Here is an 18,250-nt window from a genome sequence, read left to right on the forward strand (position 1 = left end):
CTTGATGAAATTGCTTGGATACGTATGACTCCTTTGACTTGGTGAATTACCACCATCTTATGTATTTTCTTATGTATCCATTGCATCATTGCATTTTGGGCTAATGCCTTTGAATTTGACATAGTGAAGATGTATGGACTCCCATGTGCCCCAAATGCCTAAAATGATACAATTTTGGTTGTGTGATAGTTTAAGGTTTATGATTAAGTGTTCTTTTAATATCTAAATATTTTAACTAAGTATGAATATTTTGACATATTGGTCATGTAGCTTATAATGACTCTTATATGTATCAATTTATATATGTTTAGGAGCAACTAGATTCTTGAATGTGTGGACGATGCAATCTTGGTTGTATTAACTACAAAGCCTCATGATCAAGCATCCTTTTGTTGTGATCATTTTTTTATATGTTGTAGTTTTTTGGTAGCACAATACATATATACTCAATGCACTCATGGTCTATCATGATTCATCTATGTATTGGAATTGTTACTCATGTTTTAAAATCCAATCTATGGATTAGACTTTGTGCTTGGAAATCTTTTATGATTCATAAATCTTTACTTTTAAGTTTACAATTTAATATATGTTTGAAGCTAAATGTATGAATCTACAACACATTTTTCTCTTGCACCATTAAAGCTATATGATTTATATTTTTTTGATAGATTAGAGCCATGTGAGATTTAGTCCCAAGGATTGAATCATAATACAATCATACTTTCATCTCCATGTGAGCTAATCATATCGAAATGGAATCCTCAGTAGGGTTGGAGGCAGGTTCAGGCATGGTTCTTATCTGAGGATGAGATTGACGAGCATCTTCCCCCCACTGGTGAGGAAAGGCAGTGTGTAGAGTTGAGAAGGGCAAGTGGGGGAAAGAGCAAAGTTCAGTTTTGGATGCACATCACCTTGATGGTCCTGATAGAAGATGGCCTGTGCAATAGGCACTTCACCCCTATGAAGAGCGGTCTAGAAGGACATGGGCCTAGGTGATAGGGATATCAAAAAGGGAGAAAAAAAGAGAGGCTACCTTCTTGGAGATGTTGAACACCTTAACCTACAGGTAGAGACCTCAAGCAAGAACCCAAGGGTGTGGAGTTTTTGTTTATGGTCGATGACAAGGTTGCTCAACTAGTACTCCTTGTTGAGAATGGGGCCAAAGATGTCTTCCATGGTGGAGGTGGGGAGGGTTGACGGGTTGACGGGTTGACTTCACCATGGGTAGACAAGTAGAGTATTTTTTACACTCTCTTTACAAAGAGCTTATACGTGTGGCCCTAGATCTAAATGGGGAAGCTTTTTAGAAGCTACTCTAGGATGCCTTGGGTATCAAGGTGGACTAGGGTAGTGCTCCTTGGGGAGGCTAGCAAATTTGGTGAGTTGCAATGAGTCAATCCAAGGCTTGGGCATCTATAAGAGACATAGAACTGATGGGTGTAACCTCTTCAGTTGGTGAGTTGGAAGGATGCCATGGCAAGGAGAAGGAAGGAGGGCAAAGATAAAGAATGCAAGAAGAGAGATGCACACGAGTATTGGGCAAGAAATAAGGGTGTTGAAGAGGAGATTCTTTCTTACAAGATGGTGTTTCTGAGAAAGGATAGAGGCCAATGTATGTGCACCATGTTAACAAAATAGCCCATGACCAGATAGATTAGAATGGTTTTCTTGAGATATCATGGTGCCATAGGGTGTATAAGATAATGAATGATTTTCATAAATGAGTACCATGCCAACAAGGGTAGGGACTTCAAATAACCATTTGATCTACCAGTGGAGAAGGAATGATGTAATTCAATGAAAAAGGTGGGGCAAGGGGATTTGGATTGATGGGGAATGGAAACTAGATGCCTTCAACATGATACGGATGGACCCAAAATATATCAATAGGCTTTGGTAGTCTCTTACCTTGTAAATTGGCTAGGTAGAATGAGTTAGAGCCAGAACCATAAAAGACCTAGAAAGGACTGCTCCACCTGAACTTGAGATTTCTTGAAAGTTTCCCCATCCAAGTCTTAAAGACCAAGATGAGTTGGCCCTTTTAGAATAGTGGTTTCTTGAATAGTCAATTGACTTGATGTTTCTACTAGGCTTGGACTTCAAATAGAATATAGGTGCTACAAATCTGATCTTCTTGTAATTGGGCAAAGGCTTCCATTTGGAATGGAAGTAATTCCTTCAAAATGAGGCAATTGTGCACGATAAGTTGAAAGTGTGGGACCACAAATTCTAGGGATGTAATGGCTTCCAAACCAAAGGCTAATTTGTAGAAAGTCATGCTAGTAGTAGTAACCTTGAAGGAATTCTAGAAAGCCCATAATAGTGCAGCAGGGGAGCTTAGTATCCCGATCTTTTTTTTTAAATCTACCAAATTGGTTAAAATTTTATACAAGACCTTGTTGGTGGAGTTAGCTAAGCCATTAGATTAAGGAGAAGACTTTTTATATACAATTAGGAAAAAATGAGGTGAGCTCTTTGATGAATTTATTGACAAATTATATATCTTCGTCTCACTGACCAATTCGATCAGAGTGCCATACCGGGTGAAGATTACAGTGTGTTCTTCATCTTTAGATCCATCTGGGAGTGCTTGAATACATGAAAATGTTTCCAAGGTCAATGCCAACTACATAGTAATCACCCTCCTCTTCTCTACTTAAGGTAGTCCTAGAGCAGCAATGTCCATCAACAAAGCACTCTTTTGGTCTTCATCATCTCCATTAGGAGTTTATGCTTGATGTAGACTGACAATGGCCACTTCTAGATTGGATGAGTGTTACCATTGACGAACCTTCTATCTTTTAACTGTTTGTTGGAGTGGAATGAAGCTATCAAGTATCCTTTGAGGATATGAAGCAGGAATTAATGAAAGTGCCAATCCTAAAAGCACCTACAAGAGGTGAAGTTTTCTATATATTTTTAGCAACCACAATGCATAGTATCAATTGTGTCTGTTGTTTGAAAGGTGAGAAGGATCGAAGCTTGCTTGGAAATGAGCTATAGTGGAGAGCAAGAGCAAGAAGAGAGAGAGACACAAATGGGAACTCCGACAATCACAATGTGTGACCGGGCCTTCCTTTATTCAAACTGTCACTAAAAGAATAAAGAATAAAGTGACGGTGATAGGCACTTGCCACCTGCAGTGTAATAATACACGGGGGGCTAGGCAGAGGTGCCTTTACCCCCAAAAACCTCCCACTTAAAGGTAAATCTTCCCCTAGTGAGTAGTGAAAAGAAAAAGAAAAGATAATACAATGTACACATGTACAACAGGATGAGGAAAAATTTCATCTCATCCAACGCCAATCAATCTCTTGAGGAAGGCAAAGCGCTCAGTAGTGAGGCTTTTTGTGAGCAAATCTGTAGGATTTTCGTCAGTGGAGATCTTGACAAGGTCAACAGACTTGTCCTCCACGACCCCACGTATGAAGTGATACCTCACCTCAATGTGTTCCATCTTCGCATGGAAGACCAGATTCTTAACTAGTTGAATAGCACTCATAGAATTCGAATGCAGTATAAGTATAGTATCAATCCCAAGGTCATGAACCAAACGGCCCAACTATATGGCCTCGTTGTAAGCCTCAGTGGCTACAACATACTCGGCCTCAGTGGTAGAGAGAGTTGTACACTTTTGAATCCTCGACATCCAAGAAACAGCACCTCCAGCATAGGTAAAGACATAGCCAGAAGTGGACTTCCTACTATTTGCATGTCCTAAATAATCGGAGTCTGTGTAGCCCATAACTCCTATATCCTCGCTACCATAGCAAATACACATATCTGTTGTGCCCTTCAGGTATCTCATGATACCCTTTATAGCATCCCAATGCTTTTTGCCAAGTGTAGCCATATAGCATGCCACAACACCAACTGCAAAGGCAATATCCGGACGAGTGGCTATCATGGGATACATCAAACTACCCACAGTTGATGCATAAGGGATCTTGACCATCTTGACCCTCTGCTCATCCATCTGTGGACAATCGGCTTATGAAACCTTCACATAAGAAGGTAATGGACAGCCAATAGGCTTTACGTCCTGCATGTGAAAACACTTAAGGACTTTATGAATATACTCCCTTTGTGAGAGGAAGAGTAGTCCCTGATGCCTGTCACACTTAATGCGTGTATCAAGAATGTGAGAGGCCTGTCCCAAATCCTTCATCTCAAAGCTCTTTTTCAGCTAAGATTTAAGAGCATCCAACTCATCATGAGCTTTCCCTGCTATCAACATATCATCCACATAAAGTACCAAAATAAGCAATGAGCCGCCATGGCTTTCTTCGTGTAAAGACATGGATCCATAGCACTTCTGTTGTAGCCATGTGACTACATAAAGGCATCAAACTTATGATACCACTCCCTAGGTGCCTACTTCAAGCCATAAATACTTTTCTTCAACTTGCACACTAGGTGCTCCCTACTAGGTTCTGGAAAGCCCTTAGACTACTCCATGTATATCTCATCATGATAATCCCCATGCAAGAATACAGTCTTGACATCCATCCGGTACAAGTCCAAGTCAAGCTATGCGACTAAGGCCAAAACCAAGCGTAGGGTAGTCATCTTGACCACAAGAGAAAAGACTTCATCAAAGTCAATTCCATGCTCCTATTTAAAACCCTTAGCGACAAGTCTTGGCTTATAAGCCGGCTTGGGGTTTCCAGGGGTACTTTTTAGCTTGTACACCCATTTGCATGGCAAAGCCTTCTTGCCTTGAGGCAGTGCAACCAAATCCCAAGTCATATTCTTATGCAAGGAGTCTATCTTAGACTGCATAGCCCTCTCCCTAGAAGTGACTGTCACCCTTATGCATAGCCTCATCATAGGTGAAAGGCTCTCATGTATCTGTAACCAAGACATAATGCATCGAGGGCTCAAATCTATTAGATGGATGTCTATCTCTAGTAGACTATTGTTGGGGTAAAAGGCCTCTGGGCCTACCCGTGTATACTGTGACCGCCCATTCTTTATTCATATATAATATGATAGTGCAATAAGGCTACCAGTTCAGTTGGACAACACGTACATTGTGTGTGCTCTTCTCGCCCACATCTTCCTCTTCTCCTTCTCCACTACCATTGCATCCCCTTCAACTGGTATCAGAGCGGGTCTTCAAGAGCTCATCCCGGCCTTCCACATGAGGTATGAGATCTTCATTCTCACTCAGTTTTCAGCTCAATAGGGTTTTCACAGGTTGTGGGTAGCCATAGCTCACACCTCTTGGAGCTTCCTTCACCTAGATCTTGCTTCCAGCCTAACAAGGCTTGCTGAGGCTTGGTGTAGGCCTTCTTTGGCCCCCATTTGTGCCCCCTTTGGGCCCCATTGTTGACATGTGGGACAGCAGACCCCCCTAGCCAGCTCACGTTTTTCTTTGTGCATGTTTCAAAATATGGCCCAAAAATCACTCTTTTTGTCATATCTCAGGCATTCGGAACCCGATTTAGGCAAGGTAAGAGTCTAGGTTGGGGTTTTAGCATGCTCCGAACGCGATGGTGATATTAGATTTGCAAATTTTGATGAGAGAATATTCTGCAACAAATTTCAGGTCTAAGACAGCATGTATTTTGTATGTCTATGGCTTATGTCATGCTTCTACTGATGTCTATTGATACCGGATCACTTATGGATGTTATGCCTCTTATGTGAGATGCATTTGGAGCTGATTTAGCTCAGCCATTGATTGTTTTGAACAATCCCAGATCTGTCCAAAATAGGGCAGCCACTTGTTACTTCAATTTATGCTTATAGGTCTTGGCATTTGATGCCCGATTATACCTAGTTGGTGTCTATACATACGGGAATGTATGCCTATGGTTTGCCTATGGATTTGAGCTTGGATTGAGCACTGATTTGCTCAGTTTACAAAGGTTATATGCTGTTGGAAACTTCAGGTCTGAAGCTATTTATGCTATAGTTGGGTTATGCCTATTGATCATGGGGTGCTCCTGGCTACTAGGTATGATGCCGTGATGTATTTGGACTATGCCACATGTCTTGTTTATGCTCCGGAATTCTTTTGAGCTGAGATTAGAGCTCAATTTGGGTTTGAATGTCACTTCTTTGCAGCTAGCATTTCATCTATGACATGGTTTATGCCTAGGCTACCCAGTACGCGTTATGATGTCTTGGTGAATGCTTTATGCTTTGGATGTGGATGGCAATTATTTGAGCTCATCTCGACATTCATTTGAGTATTCCCTTGAGCAGTTGGACATTGACTTGGCTTTTTCCATTACGACTTGGCTTTTTCCGTTACGATATTGGATACTATATGGGATTTGATGCTCCGATTATGGCTTTTTCCATTACGACCATGGATACTATATGGGATTTGATGCTCCGATTATGGATCTTGGCTATTACTTGGATGCACTTATAGGTATTGAACAGTGAGTTGCTCCCTTGTTTTGGCAGTTGCCTATTGAGCTGTGATTGCTCGTTTGCATTTGATATGCGGGATACTTACTAATTAGTGGACTTGGATAGTGCTTGGAATTTACAGTTATGGCTTTCTTGCTCCTATGTTGTCTAGCTTCTACGCTAGTTGGGCTCCTATTGCCCATCCATGTTAGAGAGCAGATGTTATGTATGCTTACCCGTCTATGCACATGGTATACTATTGTATACCTTACAGAGCCACTTATTTGGATGTTGTTTTATAGATGTTTGGGCTTCACCTAGAGCTTGACTCTTGTAGGATGCTTTGCCACTTGTTGATCTTTACTTGACTTGGATGTTTCTTCGTGGCATGATGTACTGCAAAGCTATGCATATGCATATGGTTATGGGCTGATTTTATGGCTGAATATCATATGCTCTTATGATAGATATCTTATCCTTTACTATACTAGGGTTGGTTATGTCATGCAATTGGCTACGACTCTTCTTCATGTGGGAGATTTTGCATCCTTGATTGATGCCTTTATGTCCTCCCATCCATTGAGGTTTCATGAGCATTTGTAGCATGCTTCTACCACTGATGTACTAGCAGATGATTGTCTTTATGAGCAGGTTCCCTATATTGGGACAGCCCTTGACTGGTTGAGCTCCGTGGATGCAATGGATAGCCCTATTCATGATGACTTGGATTCCTTGTCATCTTCTACATGTTCTTCTACTTCAGATGTTGTTTGCTTCCATTGTGGGAAGCTTGGGCATGTTCAAAGAAAATTCTTTAGATGGATTAGAGAGCAGCAGAGACAGAGACAAACTCGACATGAGCAGAGAGTCAGTGATACAGCAGGCATTACCACTCTTTCTAGTGGTGAGGTACATGTAGTTACCCATGATGATGCAGTTAAGCATGTCCTCCTGTCATCTAGTTTCCCTACAACTTACTTGCTCAATGATCAGGCCCATGCCTTTGATTGGCTTTTCGACTCTATGGCATCTTGTCATGTTACCCCTCATAGAGCATGGTTCTCTTCTTATAGGGAGGTTGATGGATGTATTGATCTGGGCCTTGAGCAGACTTATGCTATTATTGGTACATGGAACATACACCTAGCTTTGCCTAATGGGACTTCTCTTATGCTCAAGGATGTTCTACATGTTCCCATGCTCAGTAAGAGCCTAATTTCTGTCAGTCAGTTACATGATGCAGGTTACTCTATTTCTCTTCAGGATAGGTCATGAAAGATCTGTCATGGTTGCTTGGTTTTGACCAGAGGTTCTCGAGTTGGTTCTCATTACCCAGTGCATGTCTCTCATGTGGGAGATTCTATGGTTGCAGTTATCCAGATACCACATCGCCTAGGCCATATGCACCACAGAGAGATGGAGATCTTGTCTCGTTCAGACTCATTGATGCTTCCTATGTCACTTACAGATCTTGATGCTTGCCTTGATTGTACTCTTGGTCCTTGCAGAGCCCCCTTGGCTTATGGCGATCGTATGAGGCATGCTCCTCTAAATCTTGTCAATTGTGTAGTATATGGACCTATGCCTTCCCAATCACTTGGTGGAGCGTTGTACTTTGTGACCTTCGTTGATTATGCTACCCATCGTGTTTGGGCTTTTCCCTTGGTGTAAATTGAGGATGTTGTAGTTATGCTTGACAGGTTTATGGATTCTGTTGGTAGCAGACCTAGGTGCTTGCAGATAGATTATGAGAGTCATCCTCTCTCTCCCAGCTTTCGGACCTCTTGTCAGCAATATGGCATTGATTTCTTATGCCCACGGTATTATGGGATTGCTCATGGCATGTGTCTAACCTTACAGGCAAATTCTATGCTTACCACAGCTAGGTTGTCTTATGGCTTTTGGGCTGAGGCCCTTATGACAATAGTCTATTTGGTTAACAGGATGCCGTGCTTGACCTTGGGTGGTATTACACCCCATGAGGCATGGAGTGGCATGCAACCCTCCTATGATTACTTGAGGATGTTTGGCTACCAAGCATCTGTACGTATGCCACATGATCCTATGTCACGTAGATGTATCCTCCTTGGTTATGGAGATGGTGATTCTAAGGCCTACATATTACGGGATTTGGATGCCCAGCAGGTCATACGCAGCCGTCATACTGTCTTCTATGAGACACAAACACCTCTTAGCCCTCTTGATGAGCGTTCAATACACTTTATGGCTGATTTTACAACAACTACAGTGCCATTACAGCAAGGTGTTTATGCTGAAAATGAGGCACTTATTGGCCCAAATGACCTAGCTATGCATTGTAGTCAGGGTCAGGATGTTGGTGGTCAGTTTCTAGACCCCTTGCAGTCTCATGAGAGCTGTTTTCTTGTAGTTTCGCAGGCTAGACAGCCAGCCATATGTCAGTCTTCCGCTTCGTTGAGGCCACATGTAGTCTTGAGACCCCGTTGGAAGAGTGTCCGGGATGTTGGTCCTCTTTCAGTGATTGACTCTGGAGAGTTTGACTGCTCTCCGCTATCTTATATGCGCCACCCTGATGCTATGTGCCACTCGGATGCTTTACAACCATGCACTAATGAGTTGTGCTTGCTTTATGAGAAGCATTCTTGGATTGCTCCGTTGTATAGAGCTGCGGGATCGCTTATCTCCTGGATGACATGGACTCGGGGATGCTTGACTCTTCTTCTGTAGAGGTTCCTAACACTTCTTGCACAGCTCACTTTCCGATTGGGCGTTGGGTGAGATGTTATGATTCCTCACCTTGTCTTTTTTTCCTTTTCTTTATTTTCACTCCCTAGCCACATTGGCCTTTTAGTGGGAGGTTGTTGGGGTAAAAGGCCTCTGGGCCTACCCGTGTATACTGTGACCGCACATTCTTTATTCATATATAATATGCTAGTGCAATAAGGCTGCCAATTCAGTTGGATAGCACCTACATTGTGTGTGCTCTTCTCTCTCGCATCTTCCTCTTCACCTCCATTGCCATTGCATCCCCTTCAACTGTCTCACGGCAGGCTCTGTGGCCGGTCCAACATCCTAGCCATGTGTACCAATTGTTGTTGCAAGCTATCCAACTAGCTATACAGGAGCACATGGCTCCTCCTGGAATATAACCCTGTGTATCTCTACCACCTTCTCAAGCTACCTATGCATCTTGTCTTCATGGAAGACTACATCATGGGGCTGTGGATGACTTTCCGTGCTAGCAGATACCAGAGGTGGTAACCCATCTAGCCTGCATCCCCATAGCCAAGGAAAATGCATTTGACACTCCTAGGATCCAACTTAGTACGCTTGTCTTTGGGAACATGGCTGAATGCCTCACATCCAAAGACACGTAGATATGCATAAGATGAAGGTTTCCCAGTCCATACCTCCTCTACAACCTGGAAATCCAAACCACTAGAAGGTGATCTATTTATGACATGCACAGTTGTACTGACTGCCTCAGCCCAAAATCTTTGTGGTAAGCCTGCATGGCTAAGCATACTGCGTGCACACTCCTGAATGGTTCTATTCATCCACTCAGCCAAACCATTTTGGGGCGGGGTATAGGGGGCGGTCAATTGATGCTTAATACCCCTCTCATCACATAGTTTCTCAAAAGCACGTAACACATATTCTCCCCCATTGTCAGTCCTAAGGCATTTCATCCTATGCTCACAGTCTGGTTTTCAACAAATACAAGCCATCTCTAAAATATAGCCAAGATATCGAACTTAAGTTTAATGGGGTAAGCCCAAACTTTACGTGAAAAAGCCCACAAACATCCGAATGTACCAATGCCAGAGGCTCACTCATGTGTGTCCTACTAGACTTCTTATGTGTATTCCTAGTCTGTTCTATGCCATAAAGACAATGCTCATATGAATCAAAACATGTGTAGTCAAGGGGCGGTAAGTACTGCAAACTAGAAAGCATTATCATTCCCTTCAAGGACATATGGCCCAAATGGGCAAGCCAAAGAGATACATGTGGGATGGAACCCACTGACAAAACATGGTCAATAGAGGACCCATCAACTACAAGAGGATAGAGGCTGCCACCACGGGTGATCTTCTAGGCAGAATCCCCAAATGAAACATGAAACCCAGCATCATCAAGCTGCCCTCCAGACATAAGATTGCGTGTAAGCACAGGTACATGACATACATCCTGTAACAGAAGACGACTGACAGTAGATAACTACAACCATACATCCCCAATTCCAACAATAGCAAGTGACATGTCATCACCCAAGCGAACTGAACCAGAGACAATGTAATAGGAGTGGAATCACTCACAGCATGGTGTAACATGAAATGAAGCACATGAAATGAAGCACCAGAATCCAAAAGCCAGCACTGAGTGAACATTGGTCAACGACCTAACATCACAAGAACTAGCTACAAGTATGTACTCCTCATCGGAGTCATCAGTCATGACATTTATCTCCTCAATTTTCACACTAGATTTCATAGGCATAATGCTACGATCAGAGGACTTTTCCTATACTTTGTCTTTACCCTTCTCTTTGCGCTTCTCATTATGCAACTCATGACATTGTGGGCGTATATGACCCTTTTTTTCGCAATGATGACATATCACATTAGCATTTCTCTCACAATACTTGCTGTGCGACTTAGACCTGGACTTCTGTGAGTCTTTGCTACCATGGCCATTCCCACGGTCATTCTTGCCATTACTATCTCTACCTCTAATAGTCAAAGTATGCGACACACGAGAGACATCCAAGTTCTTACTCTTGATCCCTTCTTGCAAAAGAGCACTCTCTACATCAAGCAAGTTCAAAATAGTAGCAGGAGCACATAAGGCAGTGTAGAATACATCCCATGACTCACTTAGAGTCCCAAGCAAAAATAATGGAGTAACCTCATCATTAAAGGTAATACCCTGCAAAGTCAAGTTCTTGAGAATAGCATGGAACTGGCTCAAATGAGCTGGCATTGTCATATTCTCCTTCATGCACAGGTCCATAAGCTGCTTCAGCCAATACATCTGACTTTCTGGACTTTTATTGTCATAGAGGTTCTTAATTTTATTCCAAAGTTGCCAAGCACTTTGTGCTTCCTCAACCACATTGTAATGCACCTGTTAAGTGAGAGACAAGATGAGGGTGGACTTGCATAACTCATTAAGCTCATCCCATTCGTCATCAGTCATAGTTTCAGGCTGCTTGCAATGCATCCTTAGTGACTTTATCTACGATTTCTGTACCAATACCTGCCAAACTTGGCTCTTCCAATAGGCATGATTCATACCATCAAGCTTAGTGATGTTGAAGATAGCACTATCAATGGAAGAAGAACCCATAATGTAGTCCAAAACAATGCATACAGTTTAAAATTACTTACTTTTTTCTACTATAAACAGCCCAAAATACCACCAAAACCAAGGCAAAATGACCATGACTGATAGCTAATGATTTTGGCCACCAAGTACCATCAAAAGTACATAAAATCGAGATGATTCAGCATGAAAATTTCCCATCATTCCATACATAACTACTTGCTATAATAAATTACAGCCAACTACAATGAGAGCAAGATGTAGGCAAAATCAATGCACGAAGTCAACCACTGACTGTCAAAGCATAACTAGCATCAAGCGGGCATAAATCAGCATATGACAATCATACAGACATCGAGCAAACACCCAAGCATGTCAAACAAATCTGTCAGTAAGCCGGCACACCCCCATGTAATAGGGCAAAGTATACACGATAGTGGCGAGACCTAACACAAAGAGGTGTATGCTCAGGGAGTGCGAAGCCCAAATCATTCCATTAGGAAAAAAATGAACTCACAAATGGGCCTTTTAGTCCCCCCTCTCTCCTCCTTAAAACAAGGAAAAGAGGAGAGAAGAATAGTAAAATAATCCTCCTCTCTCTCCACTTTTGCAATCTCGTTTTTTCTTTTTTATATTATCTACAAAGATATACTCAGATTCCTTCTCTCTCGTCATTCAAGAAGTCTTTTTCAACCAAATTTTATATTCAAAAAGGAGTTAGTTACGGGAATGTGGTGCTTCCTTTTCAATGCAAAATGATTAGTAGATACGAGGTAATTGATTTTTTAATCGATAACAAGGAAAATGAAATTTTGAAAGTTCATTTTAAGATATTTTGGGGATTTTTTATATCCTAGCGTTTGGTCAAAAAAAAACCAACTGGTCAAATTTCGTGTTTTTTGGAGATGTTTTTGGAGGTAAAATAGAAATATCTAAAATATGAAAAGTCTTGGACATCCCTACCCTCTGAGCTATTTCCCCCCATATCTATACTCTCTCATGACTCTATTGTGACCTCTTCTTTGTGTTTATGCAACCTTCATTAACAAAGTGAATTACTTACACCCTCCTTTCCCTTGGCATCTTTGTGTGACTCTCTGTGCATCTCCACTCTACCTCTTGTGACAACCAAGTAGGCTCTCCGTTTCTATTAATAGTAAAATGAATACAGAAAAGGAGCTGTATATTGAGGTAGAGATTGAATATGCCCCATTATTCAAAAGAACCCAACGTACTAGTGTCAACCCTCAGGTTTTGCAGAGTTAGAGGAAAATGGGATTGAAACATGTGGATTTGTGGGTTGATGGGGGAATCTACCCAATTGATCCCTTAAACAATAGACCTCCAACTTTCTCAGGAATCACAAATTTGCTGAAGTATGTGTACGAGGGTTAAAATGGGTTACTTGGTTATACTAGGCGGCTCAATGATCAGGTGTTCAAAGTATTTACAACTTGCGAAGCAACCATAAAAATTTGCCATGATGTGATCGCTGCACATGAACTTCATATACAACAGCTCATAGGACAAGTGGTACAACTGAATGACACTGTAATTCAACAAAACAATAAAATTATTTCAATGCAGGACACTATCCATGACATTGGTATCTCATATGAGGAGGCAAAGGCACAATTGGAAGACTTGAGAAAGATCAACAGCAAGCTGACACATGAGCACAAATGAAAGAAGAAGCCAATCAATGAGTTAATTGTGAATAGTGGCCAGTGGAAGTGACATATCAAAGCATGTAAGGTAGCTCAGAAAGAGAACCTAGGTGAGGGTGAGATTGGATCGTGTATTAGTAGATTGATGAAGGCAAGTACACTGGAAAATGCTTTAAGCAATCATAAGTTTAAGGTTGTGAAGGAAAAGATGATTGAGTGCACATTAAAAGATGTGTCAAATGAGTTCTCAGATGTGGATGCACAATCTATTTGTGACAGGGCTGGCATTAGCACAACAACTTACTCAAAGATATTCAAAGGTGTGAAGGCTGGGTTTGGTCATGTGCAAAAGAGAAATAGAATCATGCCTCTTCCTCAACCTTCAAATATAATAGCGACCCGACGGCAACTTAATACAAAGGTTTTGGAGTTGATAGGAGATCCCATGCATGCTCAATGTGTGGAAACACTAAAGGTTGGGACCAAAAATGCATATGAGGTAAAGTTCACCAAACTCAATAATTACTATTTATATTTGAACAAGGTGCAGTCGGCAATGGTAATGTACTACAATATGTCTGTTAAGGAATGTAATGGTAAATTGCATTTTGTTATAAAATTAGATGAAAGTGAGGTCGTCAAAGGACTAAATCTTGAAAGAGTTAGTGTAACTCTGATGAATAGAGCTTTACAATTCGACAAGAACAACCCAGAGAACTTTAGTGTTCAATCTAAGCGCCATGTGTGGTGGCTCGCTATATTTGAAGTTCCTAAGTAAACATTTGAGGTGTTGCAACTATTCTTTATGCACACAAGCCTCCCAAGCATCATCAATCGTCAAGAACATGGTGAGATGCTTTTGGTTGAAGGGTATGGTCAATACTTGGTTGAATGGCATCTTGCAGGAGACTTGAAAACTTTAAAATGCATGTGGAATCTCCAATGGTGCAAATACAAAGAATCCATGCCTATATCACTTGACAGAGAGGGTGGAAGGAAAGGACGGAAAGAAGAATTGGCAAAAGGTGACAAGTGCTGCACCGACGCGCAATAGAGAATATCCCACTTGGAAGCCCATATTCAACATTTCCTCGGATCGTATTCACATTTGTTCATTGCATGCTTTTGTCAAAATCATGGAGAAACTTGTATATGAATACATTTTCTTTGCTTATAGGATGCAACCAAAAAAAGAAGCATTGCAACGTGTAGGAATGTGAAGCGAGTGCTATCAAAAATGGGGCTACACAAGCATCAAGTGACGATTGAAAAAGATGAGAAGAGATCAGGAAAATCTAGTAACTTGCCAAAAAAGCCTTGCTTTGGAGGAGCAAAGGCTAGGAAGTTTCTCTCAGTACCCATCAATGAGGAAGGGAATGCCATGGTTCGTAGGCCGCAAGACTACGATGGGTGGAAAAAGTTACATTTTGCAATTCCTAATCGAAGTAATGGAGGAAAAACAAGATTGGCCAAAGTTAATGTTTGGATAAGTCTTAACAAATTGGCTCCTTTACTTTGCAAGATGGTGTTTAACAATGAAGATAAGCAAGAATTTATCAATGCTATGCATAGCTTCTACGAAAACATGGTGGAAGCATGGGGCAAAAGCTCTATCACACATTAAATGGTGCATACTAAGTTAATATTTTAAAATTGTATGAATTGTATAAACTATTGAGCATAGTTTTACTCATGTGTGATATGTGTCTTTGTAGCATATCCTTGAGGCACATGGGCCATACTTTGCAGAAAAGGGAAGCATCAGAATTTGGTCCACACAAGGGATGGAAAATTCACATTGGATAACGTGTGGTGCATACCAAAGAAGAACTGATCATGGTGGAGGGGTGAATGGTAGCAATTCCAATGGAATGAACACAGTTTGCAATGTTATCTTTTTTGGCATAGTATTATCCTCGTGTATTGGACATATGACTATGTCCCAATGCAAAACTATTGTATGCACCCTTAAAATATGAATTAAAATTTTACACTTGTCCTTCGCTCTCAACTTTGACTGTGCATCTTCGCTGTATTTTCAATTCTTACTTACAGTTTTTGTTAGCATTGTCAATTTTTCAATAGGAATAACATGTAAAATTTTGCCATTTCTTGTTGTAGACTTTACTCCTAATGCCTCTGTATAGTTTATGTGGTGCGAAGTTTCCTCGGGGGGGTCACCTTGTAGAAGCCCTCTATATAACGTGCGTTCAAAGGATACTTTAAAAACCCCTTTTTTAATAAAAAATCACCATTTTATATACCCCTTTTGTGAATTTTGAAGGCAATAGTTATACCCCCTCTATAAATCTAAAATTTGAATCGAATGTGCATTTTCATGGCCCCTTCTGTATAATTCAAATTACAACATGATACTACAATATTTTAGCCATGGAATTCTCACAATGATTCAAGATGGATATCCAAACACGATGTTAATATTATGAAACTTTTACAATAGCACTGCAACATAGAGCTATACACAAAAGACTCCAAGATCCACATGTCCAAAGCATGTCTTATACATTTGGATTGTGTAGTATGATAAAGGTTGTATATTATAAAAAGAATAATACATAAGTATGTTGACTTCATTGCTTCCATGGCTAGCCATCTCCATGCAATATGCTGCTTGAGAATCCCAAAAGATCAAAATGCCACAAAATTGGTCTGAAATCAAAACAAAAACAAATTTCCTCTCGTCAAGCACTCACACATCAATAGTGTGTGCAAAGTATATAGTATAACTAAAATCAAAAGAAAAAGATTAGATATTAATTACAATATATGCACCATATTTCAACCATGATGCAATAGTGATACATCACCTTAATACTTCAACTACAAACTTCTATCAATGTAGCACATTGCCATATGACTAGTTTGAAGATATCTCAAAAGAACTCTTCGATTGCAATACTTCAGCTGCAAAGAGTATACCCCAACGTTGCCAAGTTCTAGCTTGAACGTCCATTACCTACAAGAAAGAAGACACTACAATAAAGATAATGACCTTATTTAGAAAGGCAATACAAAGCTTATCATAGATTAAAATCACTTACTTTGAGCATGAAAATGATTACTCAGCACGCTTGAGAAAGTCATTAAATATCTTATAATCATTCTCATCTAGTTGGTATCTATCATTTGATGCATTGTATGTTAAATTTGCCAATGCGATGACTGACTCTATAGCAATCATATTCAAGTCAGTTAAGTCATACGTGAACATGCGTTGTTTTTTTACCCTTTGGTACCAACCAAGCTGAACTTCTATCCCTTGAGGTCCATTTGTCAAATCAAAGCCCCGTTTATAATCCACATATCTACGTCCTACTTTCTTCCTCATCTTTTGGACTCGGCCAAGATACCATGTGCCACGAGACTTATCCATTTTATTTAAGTTTGTGGCTTTTCCGTCTCTCTTTGGATGCTTGCTACTACCTTGATCTTGTGTGTCATACACAAAATATACAGCACAATCACAACCTATCCCAAAGAAATTCACATTACTTGATGATTGTGATTTTGATTCATGAATGAAATAGACACCTTGCCTCACTCTTGTCAGTCGATCTTTTGACAATGTTGAATTCCCATTCAATTGGCTGACCAATGTGGACTTAAAGTTATACTTTCCATCAACTTCTATTGTTGGGTTGATCTTCTATCTCTTTGCAATAGTTACCAAGTCATGAACTTCATCCAAGAGCCCATCGATTTCATGTCGAATCTCACTAAGAGAAATGATCTCATCATCCCCATCTGGAACCTCTTGTAATTGCTGGTCATCACTACTTGGTTGTGCAAAGTCATCATACTCATCAACCTCCCCCATCTCAACATCTAGTTTTGACCATGTCAAATCTGTATCCTCCCAAGGGTGTAACCACCAATTCAAGCTATCTGCTTTGCTAGGTTTCAATCCCAATGACTGACACAACATTTGTGCTTGATGCAAGCCCTCTTTCAAGGCATCCACTATTACATCATCTGAAGACACACATTCATAGTTGCCTAAATCTGAAGACACACATTCATAGTTGCCTAAATCTACTTCTACAATTCCATCTTTTTTATTCAAGCACTTCCATATATGCTCTTGTTTTTTATGAGCCCCTGAGAAAACCAGCCCATCTGAACTACATTCATGCATGGCAATCTTATTCAAAGTACTAACACTATGCAACAAATCTCCAAAGTCAAAGGCTCTCTCTTGTCCCACCATACCTCCAATTTTACTAAAATAAATTTCAGCTGCATCCGATCCAATGAGATGCAATGGGCACTTGAGAGTAGGATAAAAGTCACGAAAAACCTTTATGAGAAGCACAACAAAATGGCATGAGAGTTGAATATATGTGTAGGCCTCTCTACTCATGAAATTTATCTTCAAGTTGTACGTTGCATGTTGATGTATCCACAACCTCCAAAGCTTGAAGAAGAAACTAACCTTAGCTGCCATCACCACACGATCCTTCAAGTTTAGATACGGTGATAGGAAAACATCAATGTAATCAGCCACAATATGCAAATATGCCATAGTTCCTTGCACACTTCTCTCTTTCTTTTGTAATTGTCTCATACAACATGGCACTTGTGTGCTTGCAATCCTTTGGGCAGCTGCCCAATTTTGACGATCATTTCTTTGTATATCTCCATCCTGTAGCTTGTTTTTATCAATGGAAAATGAGTTATAGACCATTGCAACATGATTGAGTGTAATCCAAACTTTACCAATCGCAAGTTGTCGACTAGGGCTATCAAGTGGACTAACAAGCTTTTTTCCACAACGTACAAAGTCTTGATCATGTAAACCATACACATGCCCTTCCACTATTCTCCCTCTTAATTTCCATCCACACCAATTAATAAAGAATTGGTCGCTATGATCTCCAAGGTAATCTTCA

The sequence above is a fragment of the Lygodium microphyllum genome, chromosome 8, assembly GCF_053477565.2.
Source record: "Lygodium microphyllum isolate KBCC chromosome 8, Lygodium_microphyllum_v1.1.10, whole genome shotgun sequence".
Classification (NCBI taxonomy): domain Eukaryota; kingdom Viridiplantae; phylum Streptophyta; class Polypodiopsida; order Schizaeales; family Lygodiaceae; genus Lygodium; species Lygodium microphyllum.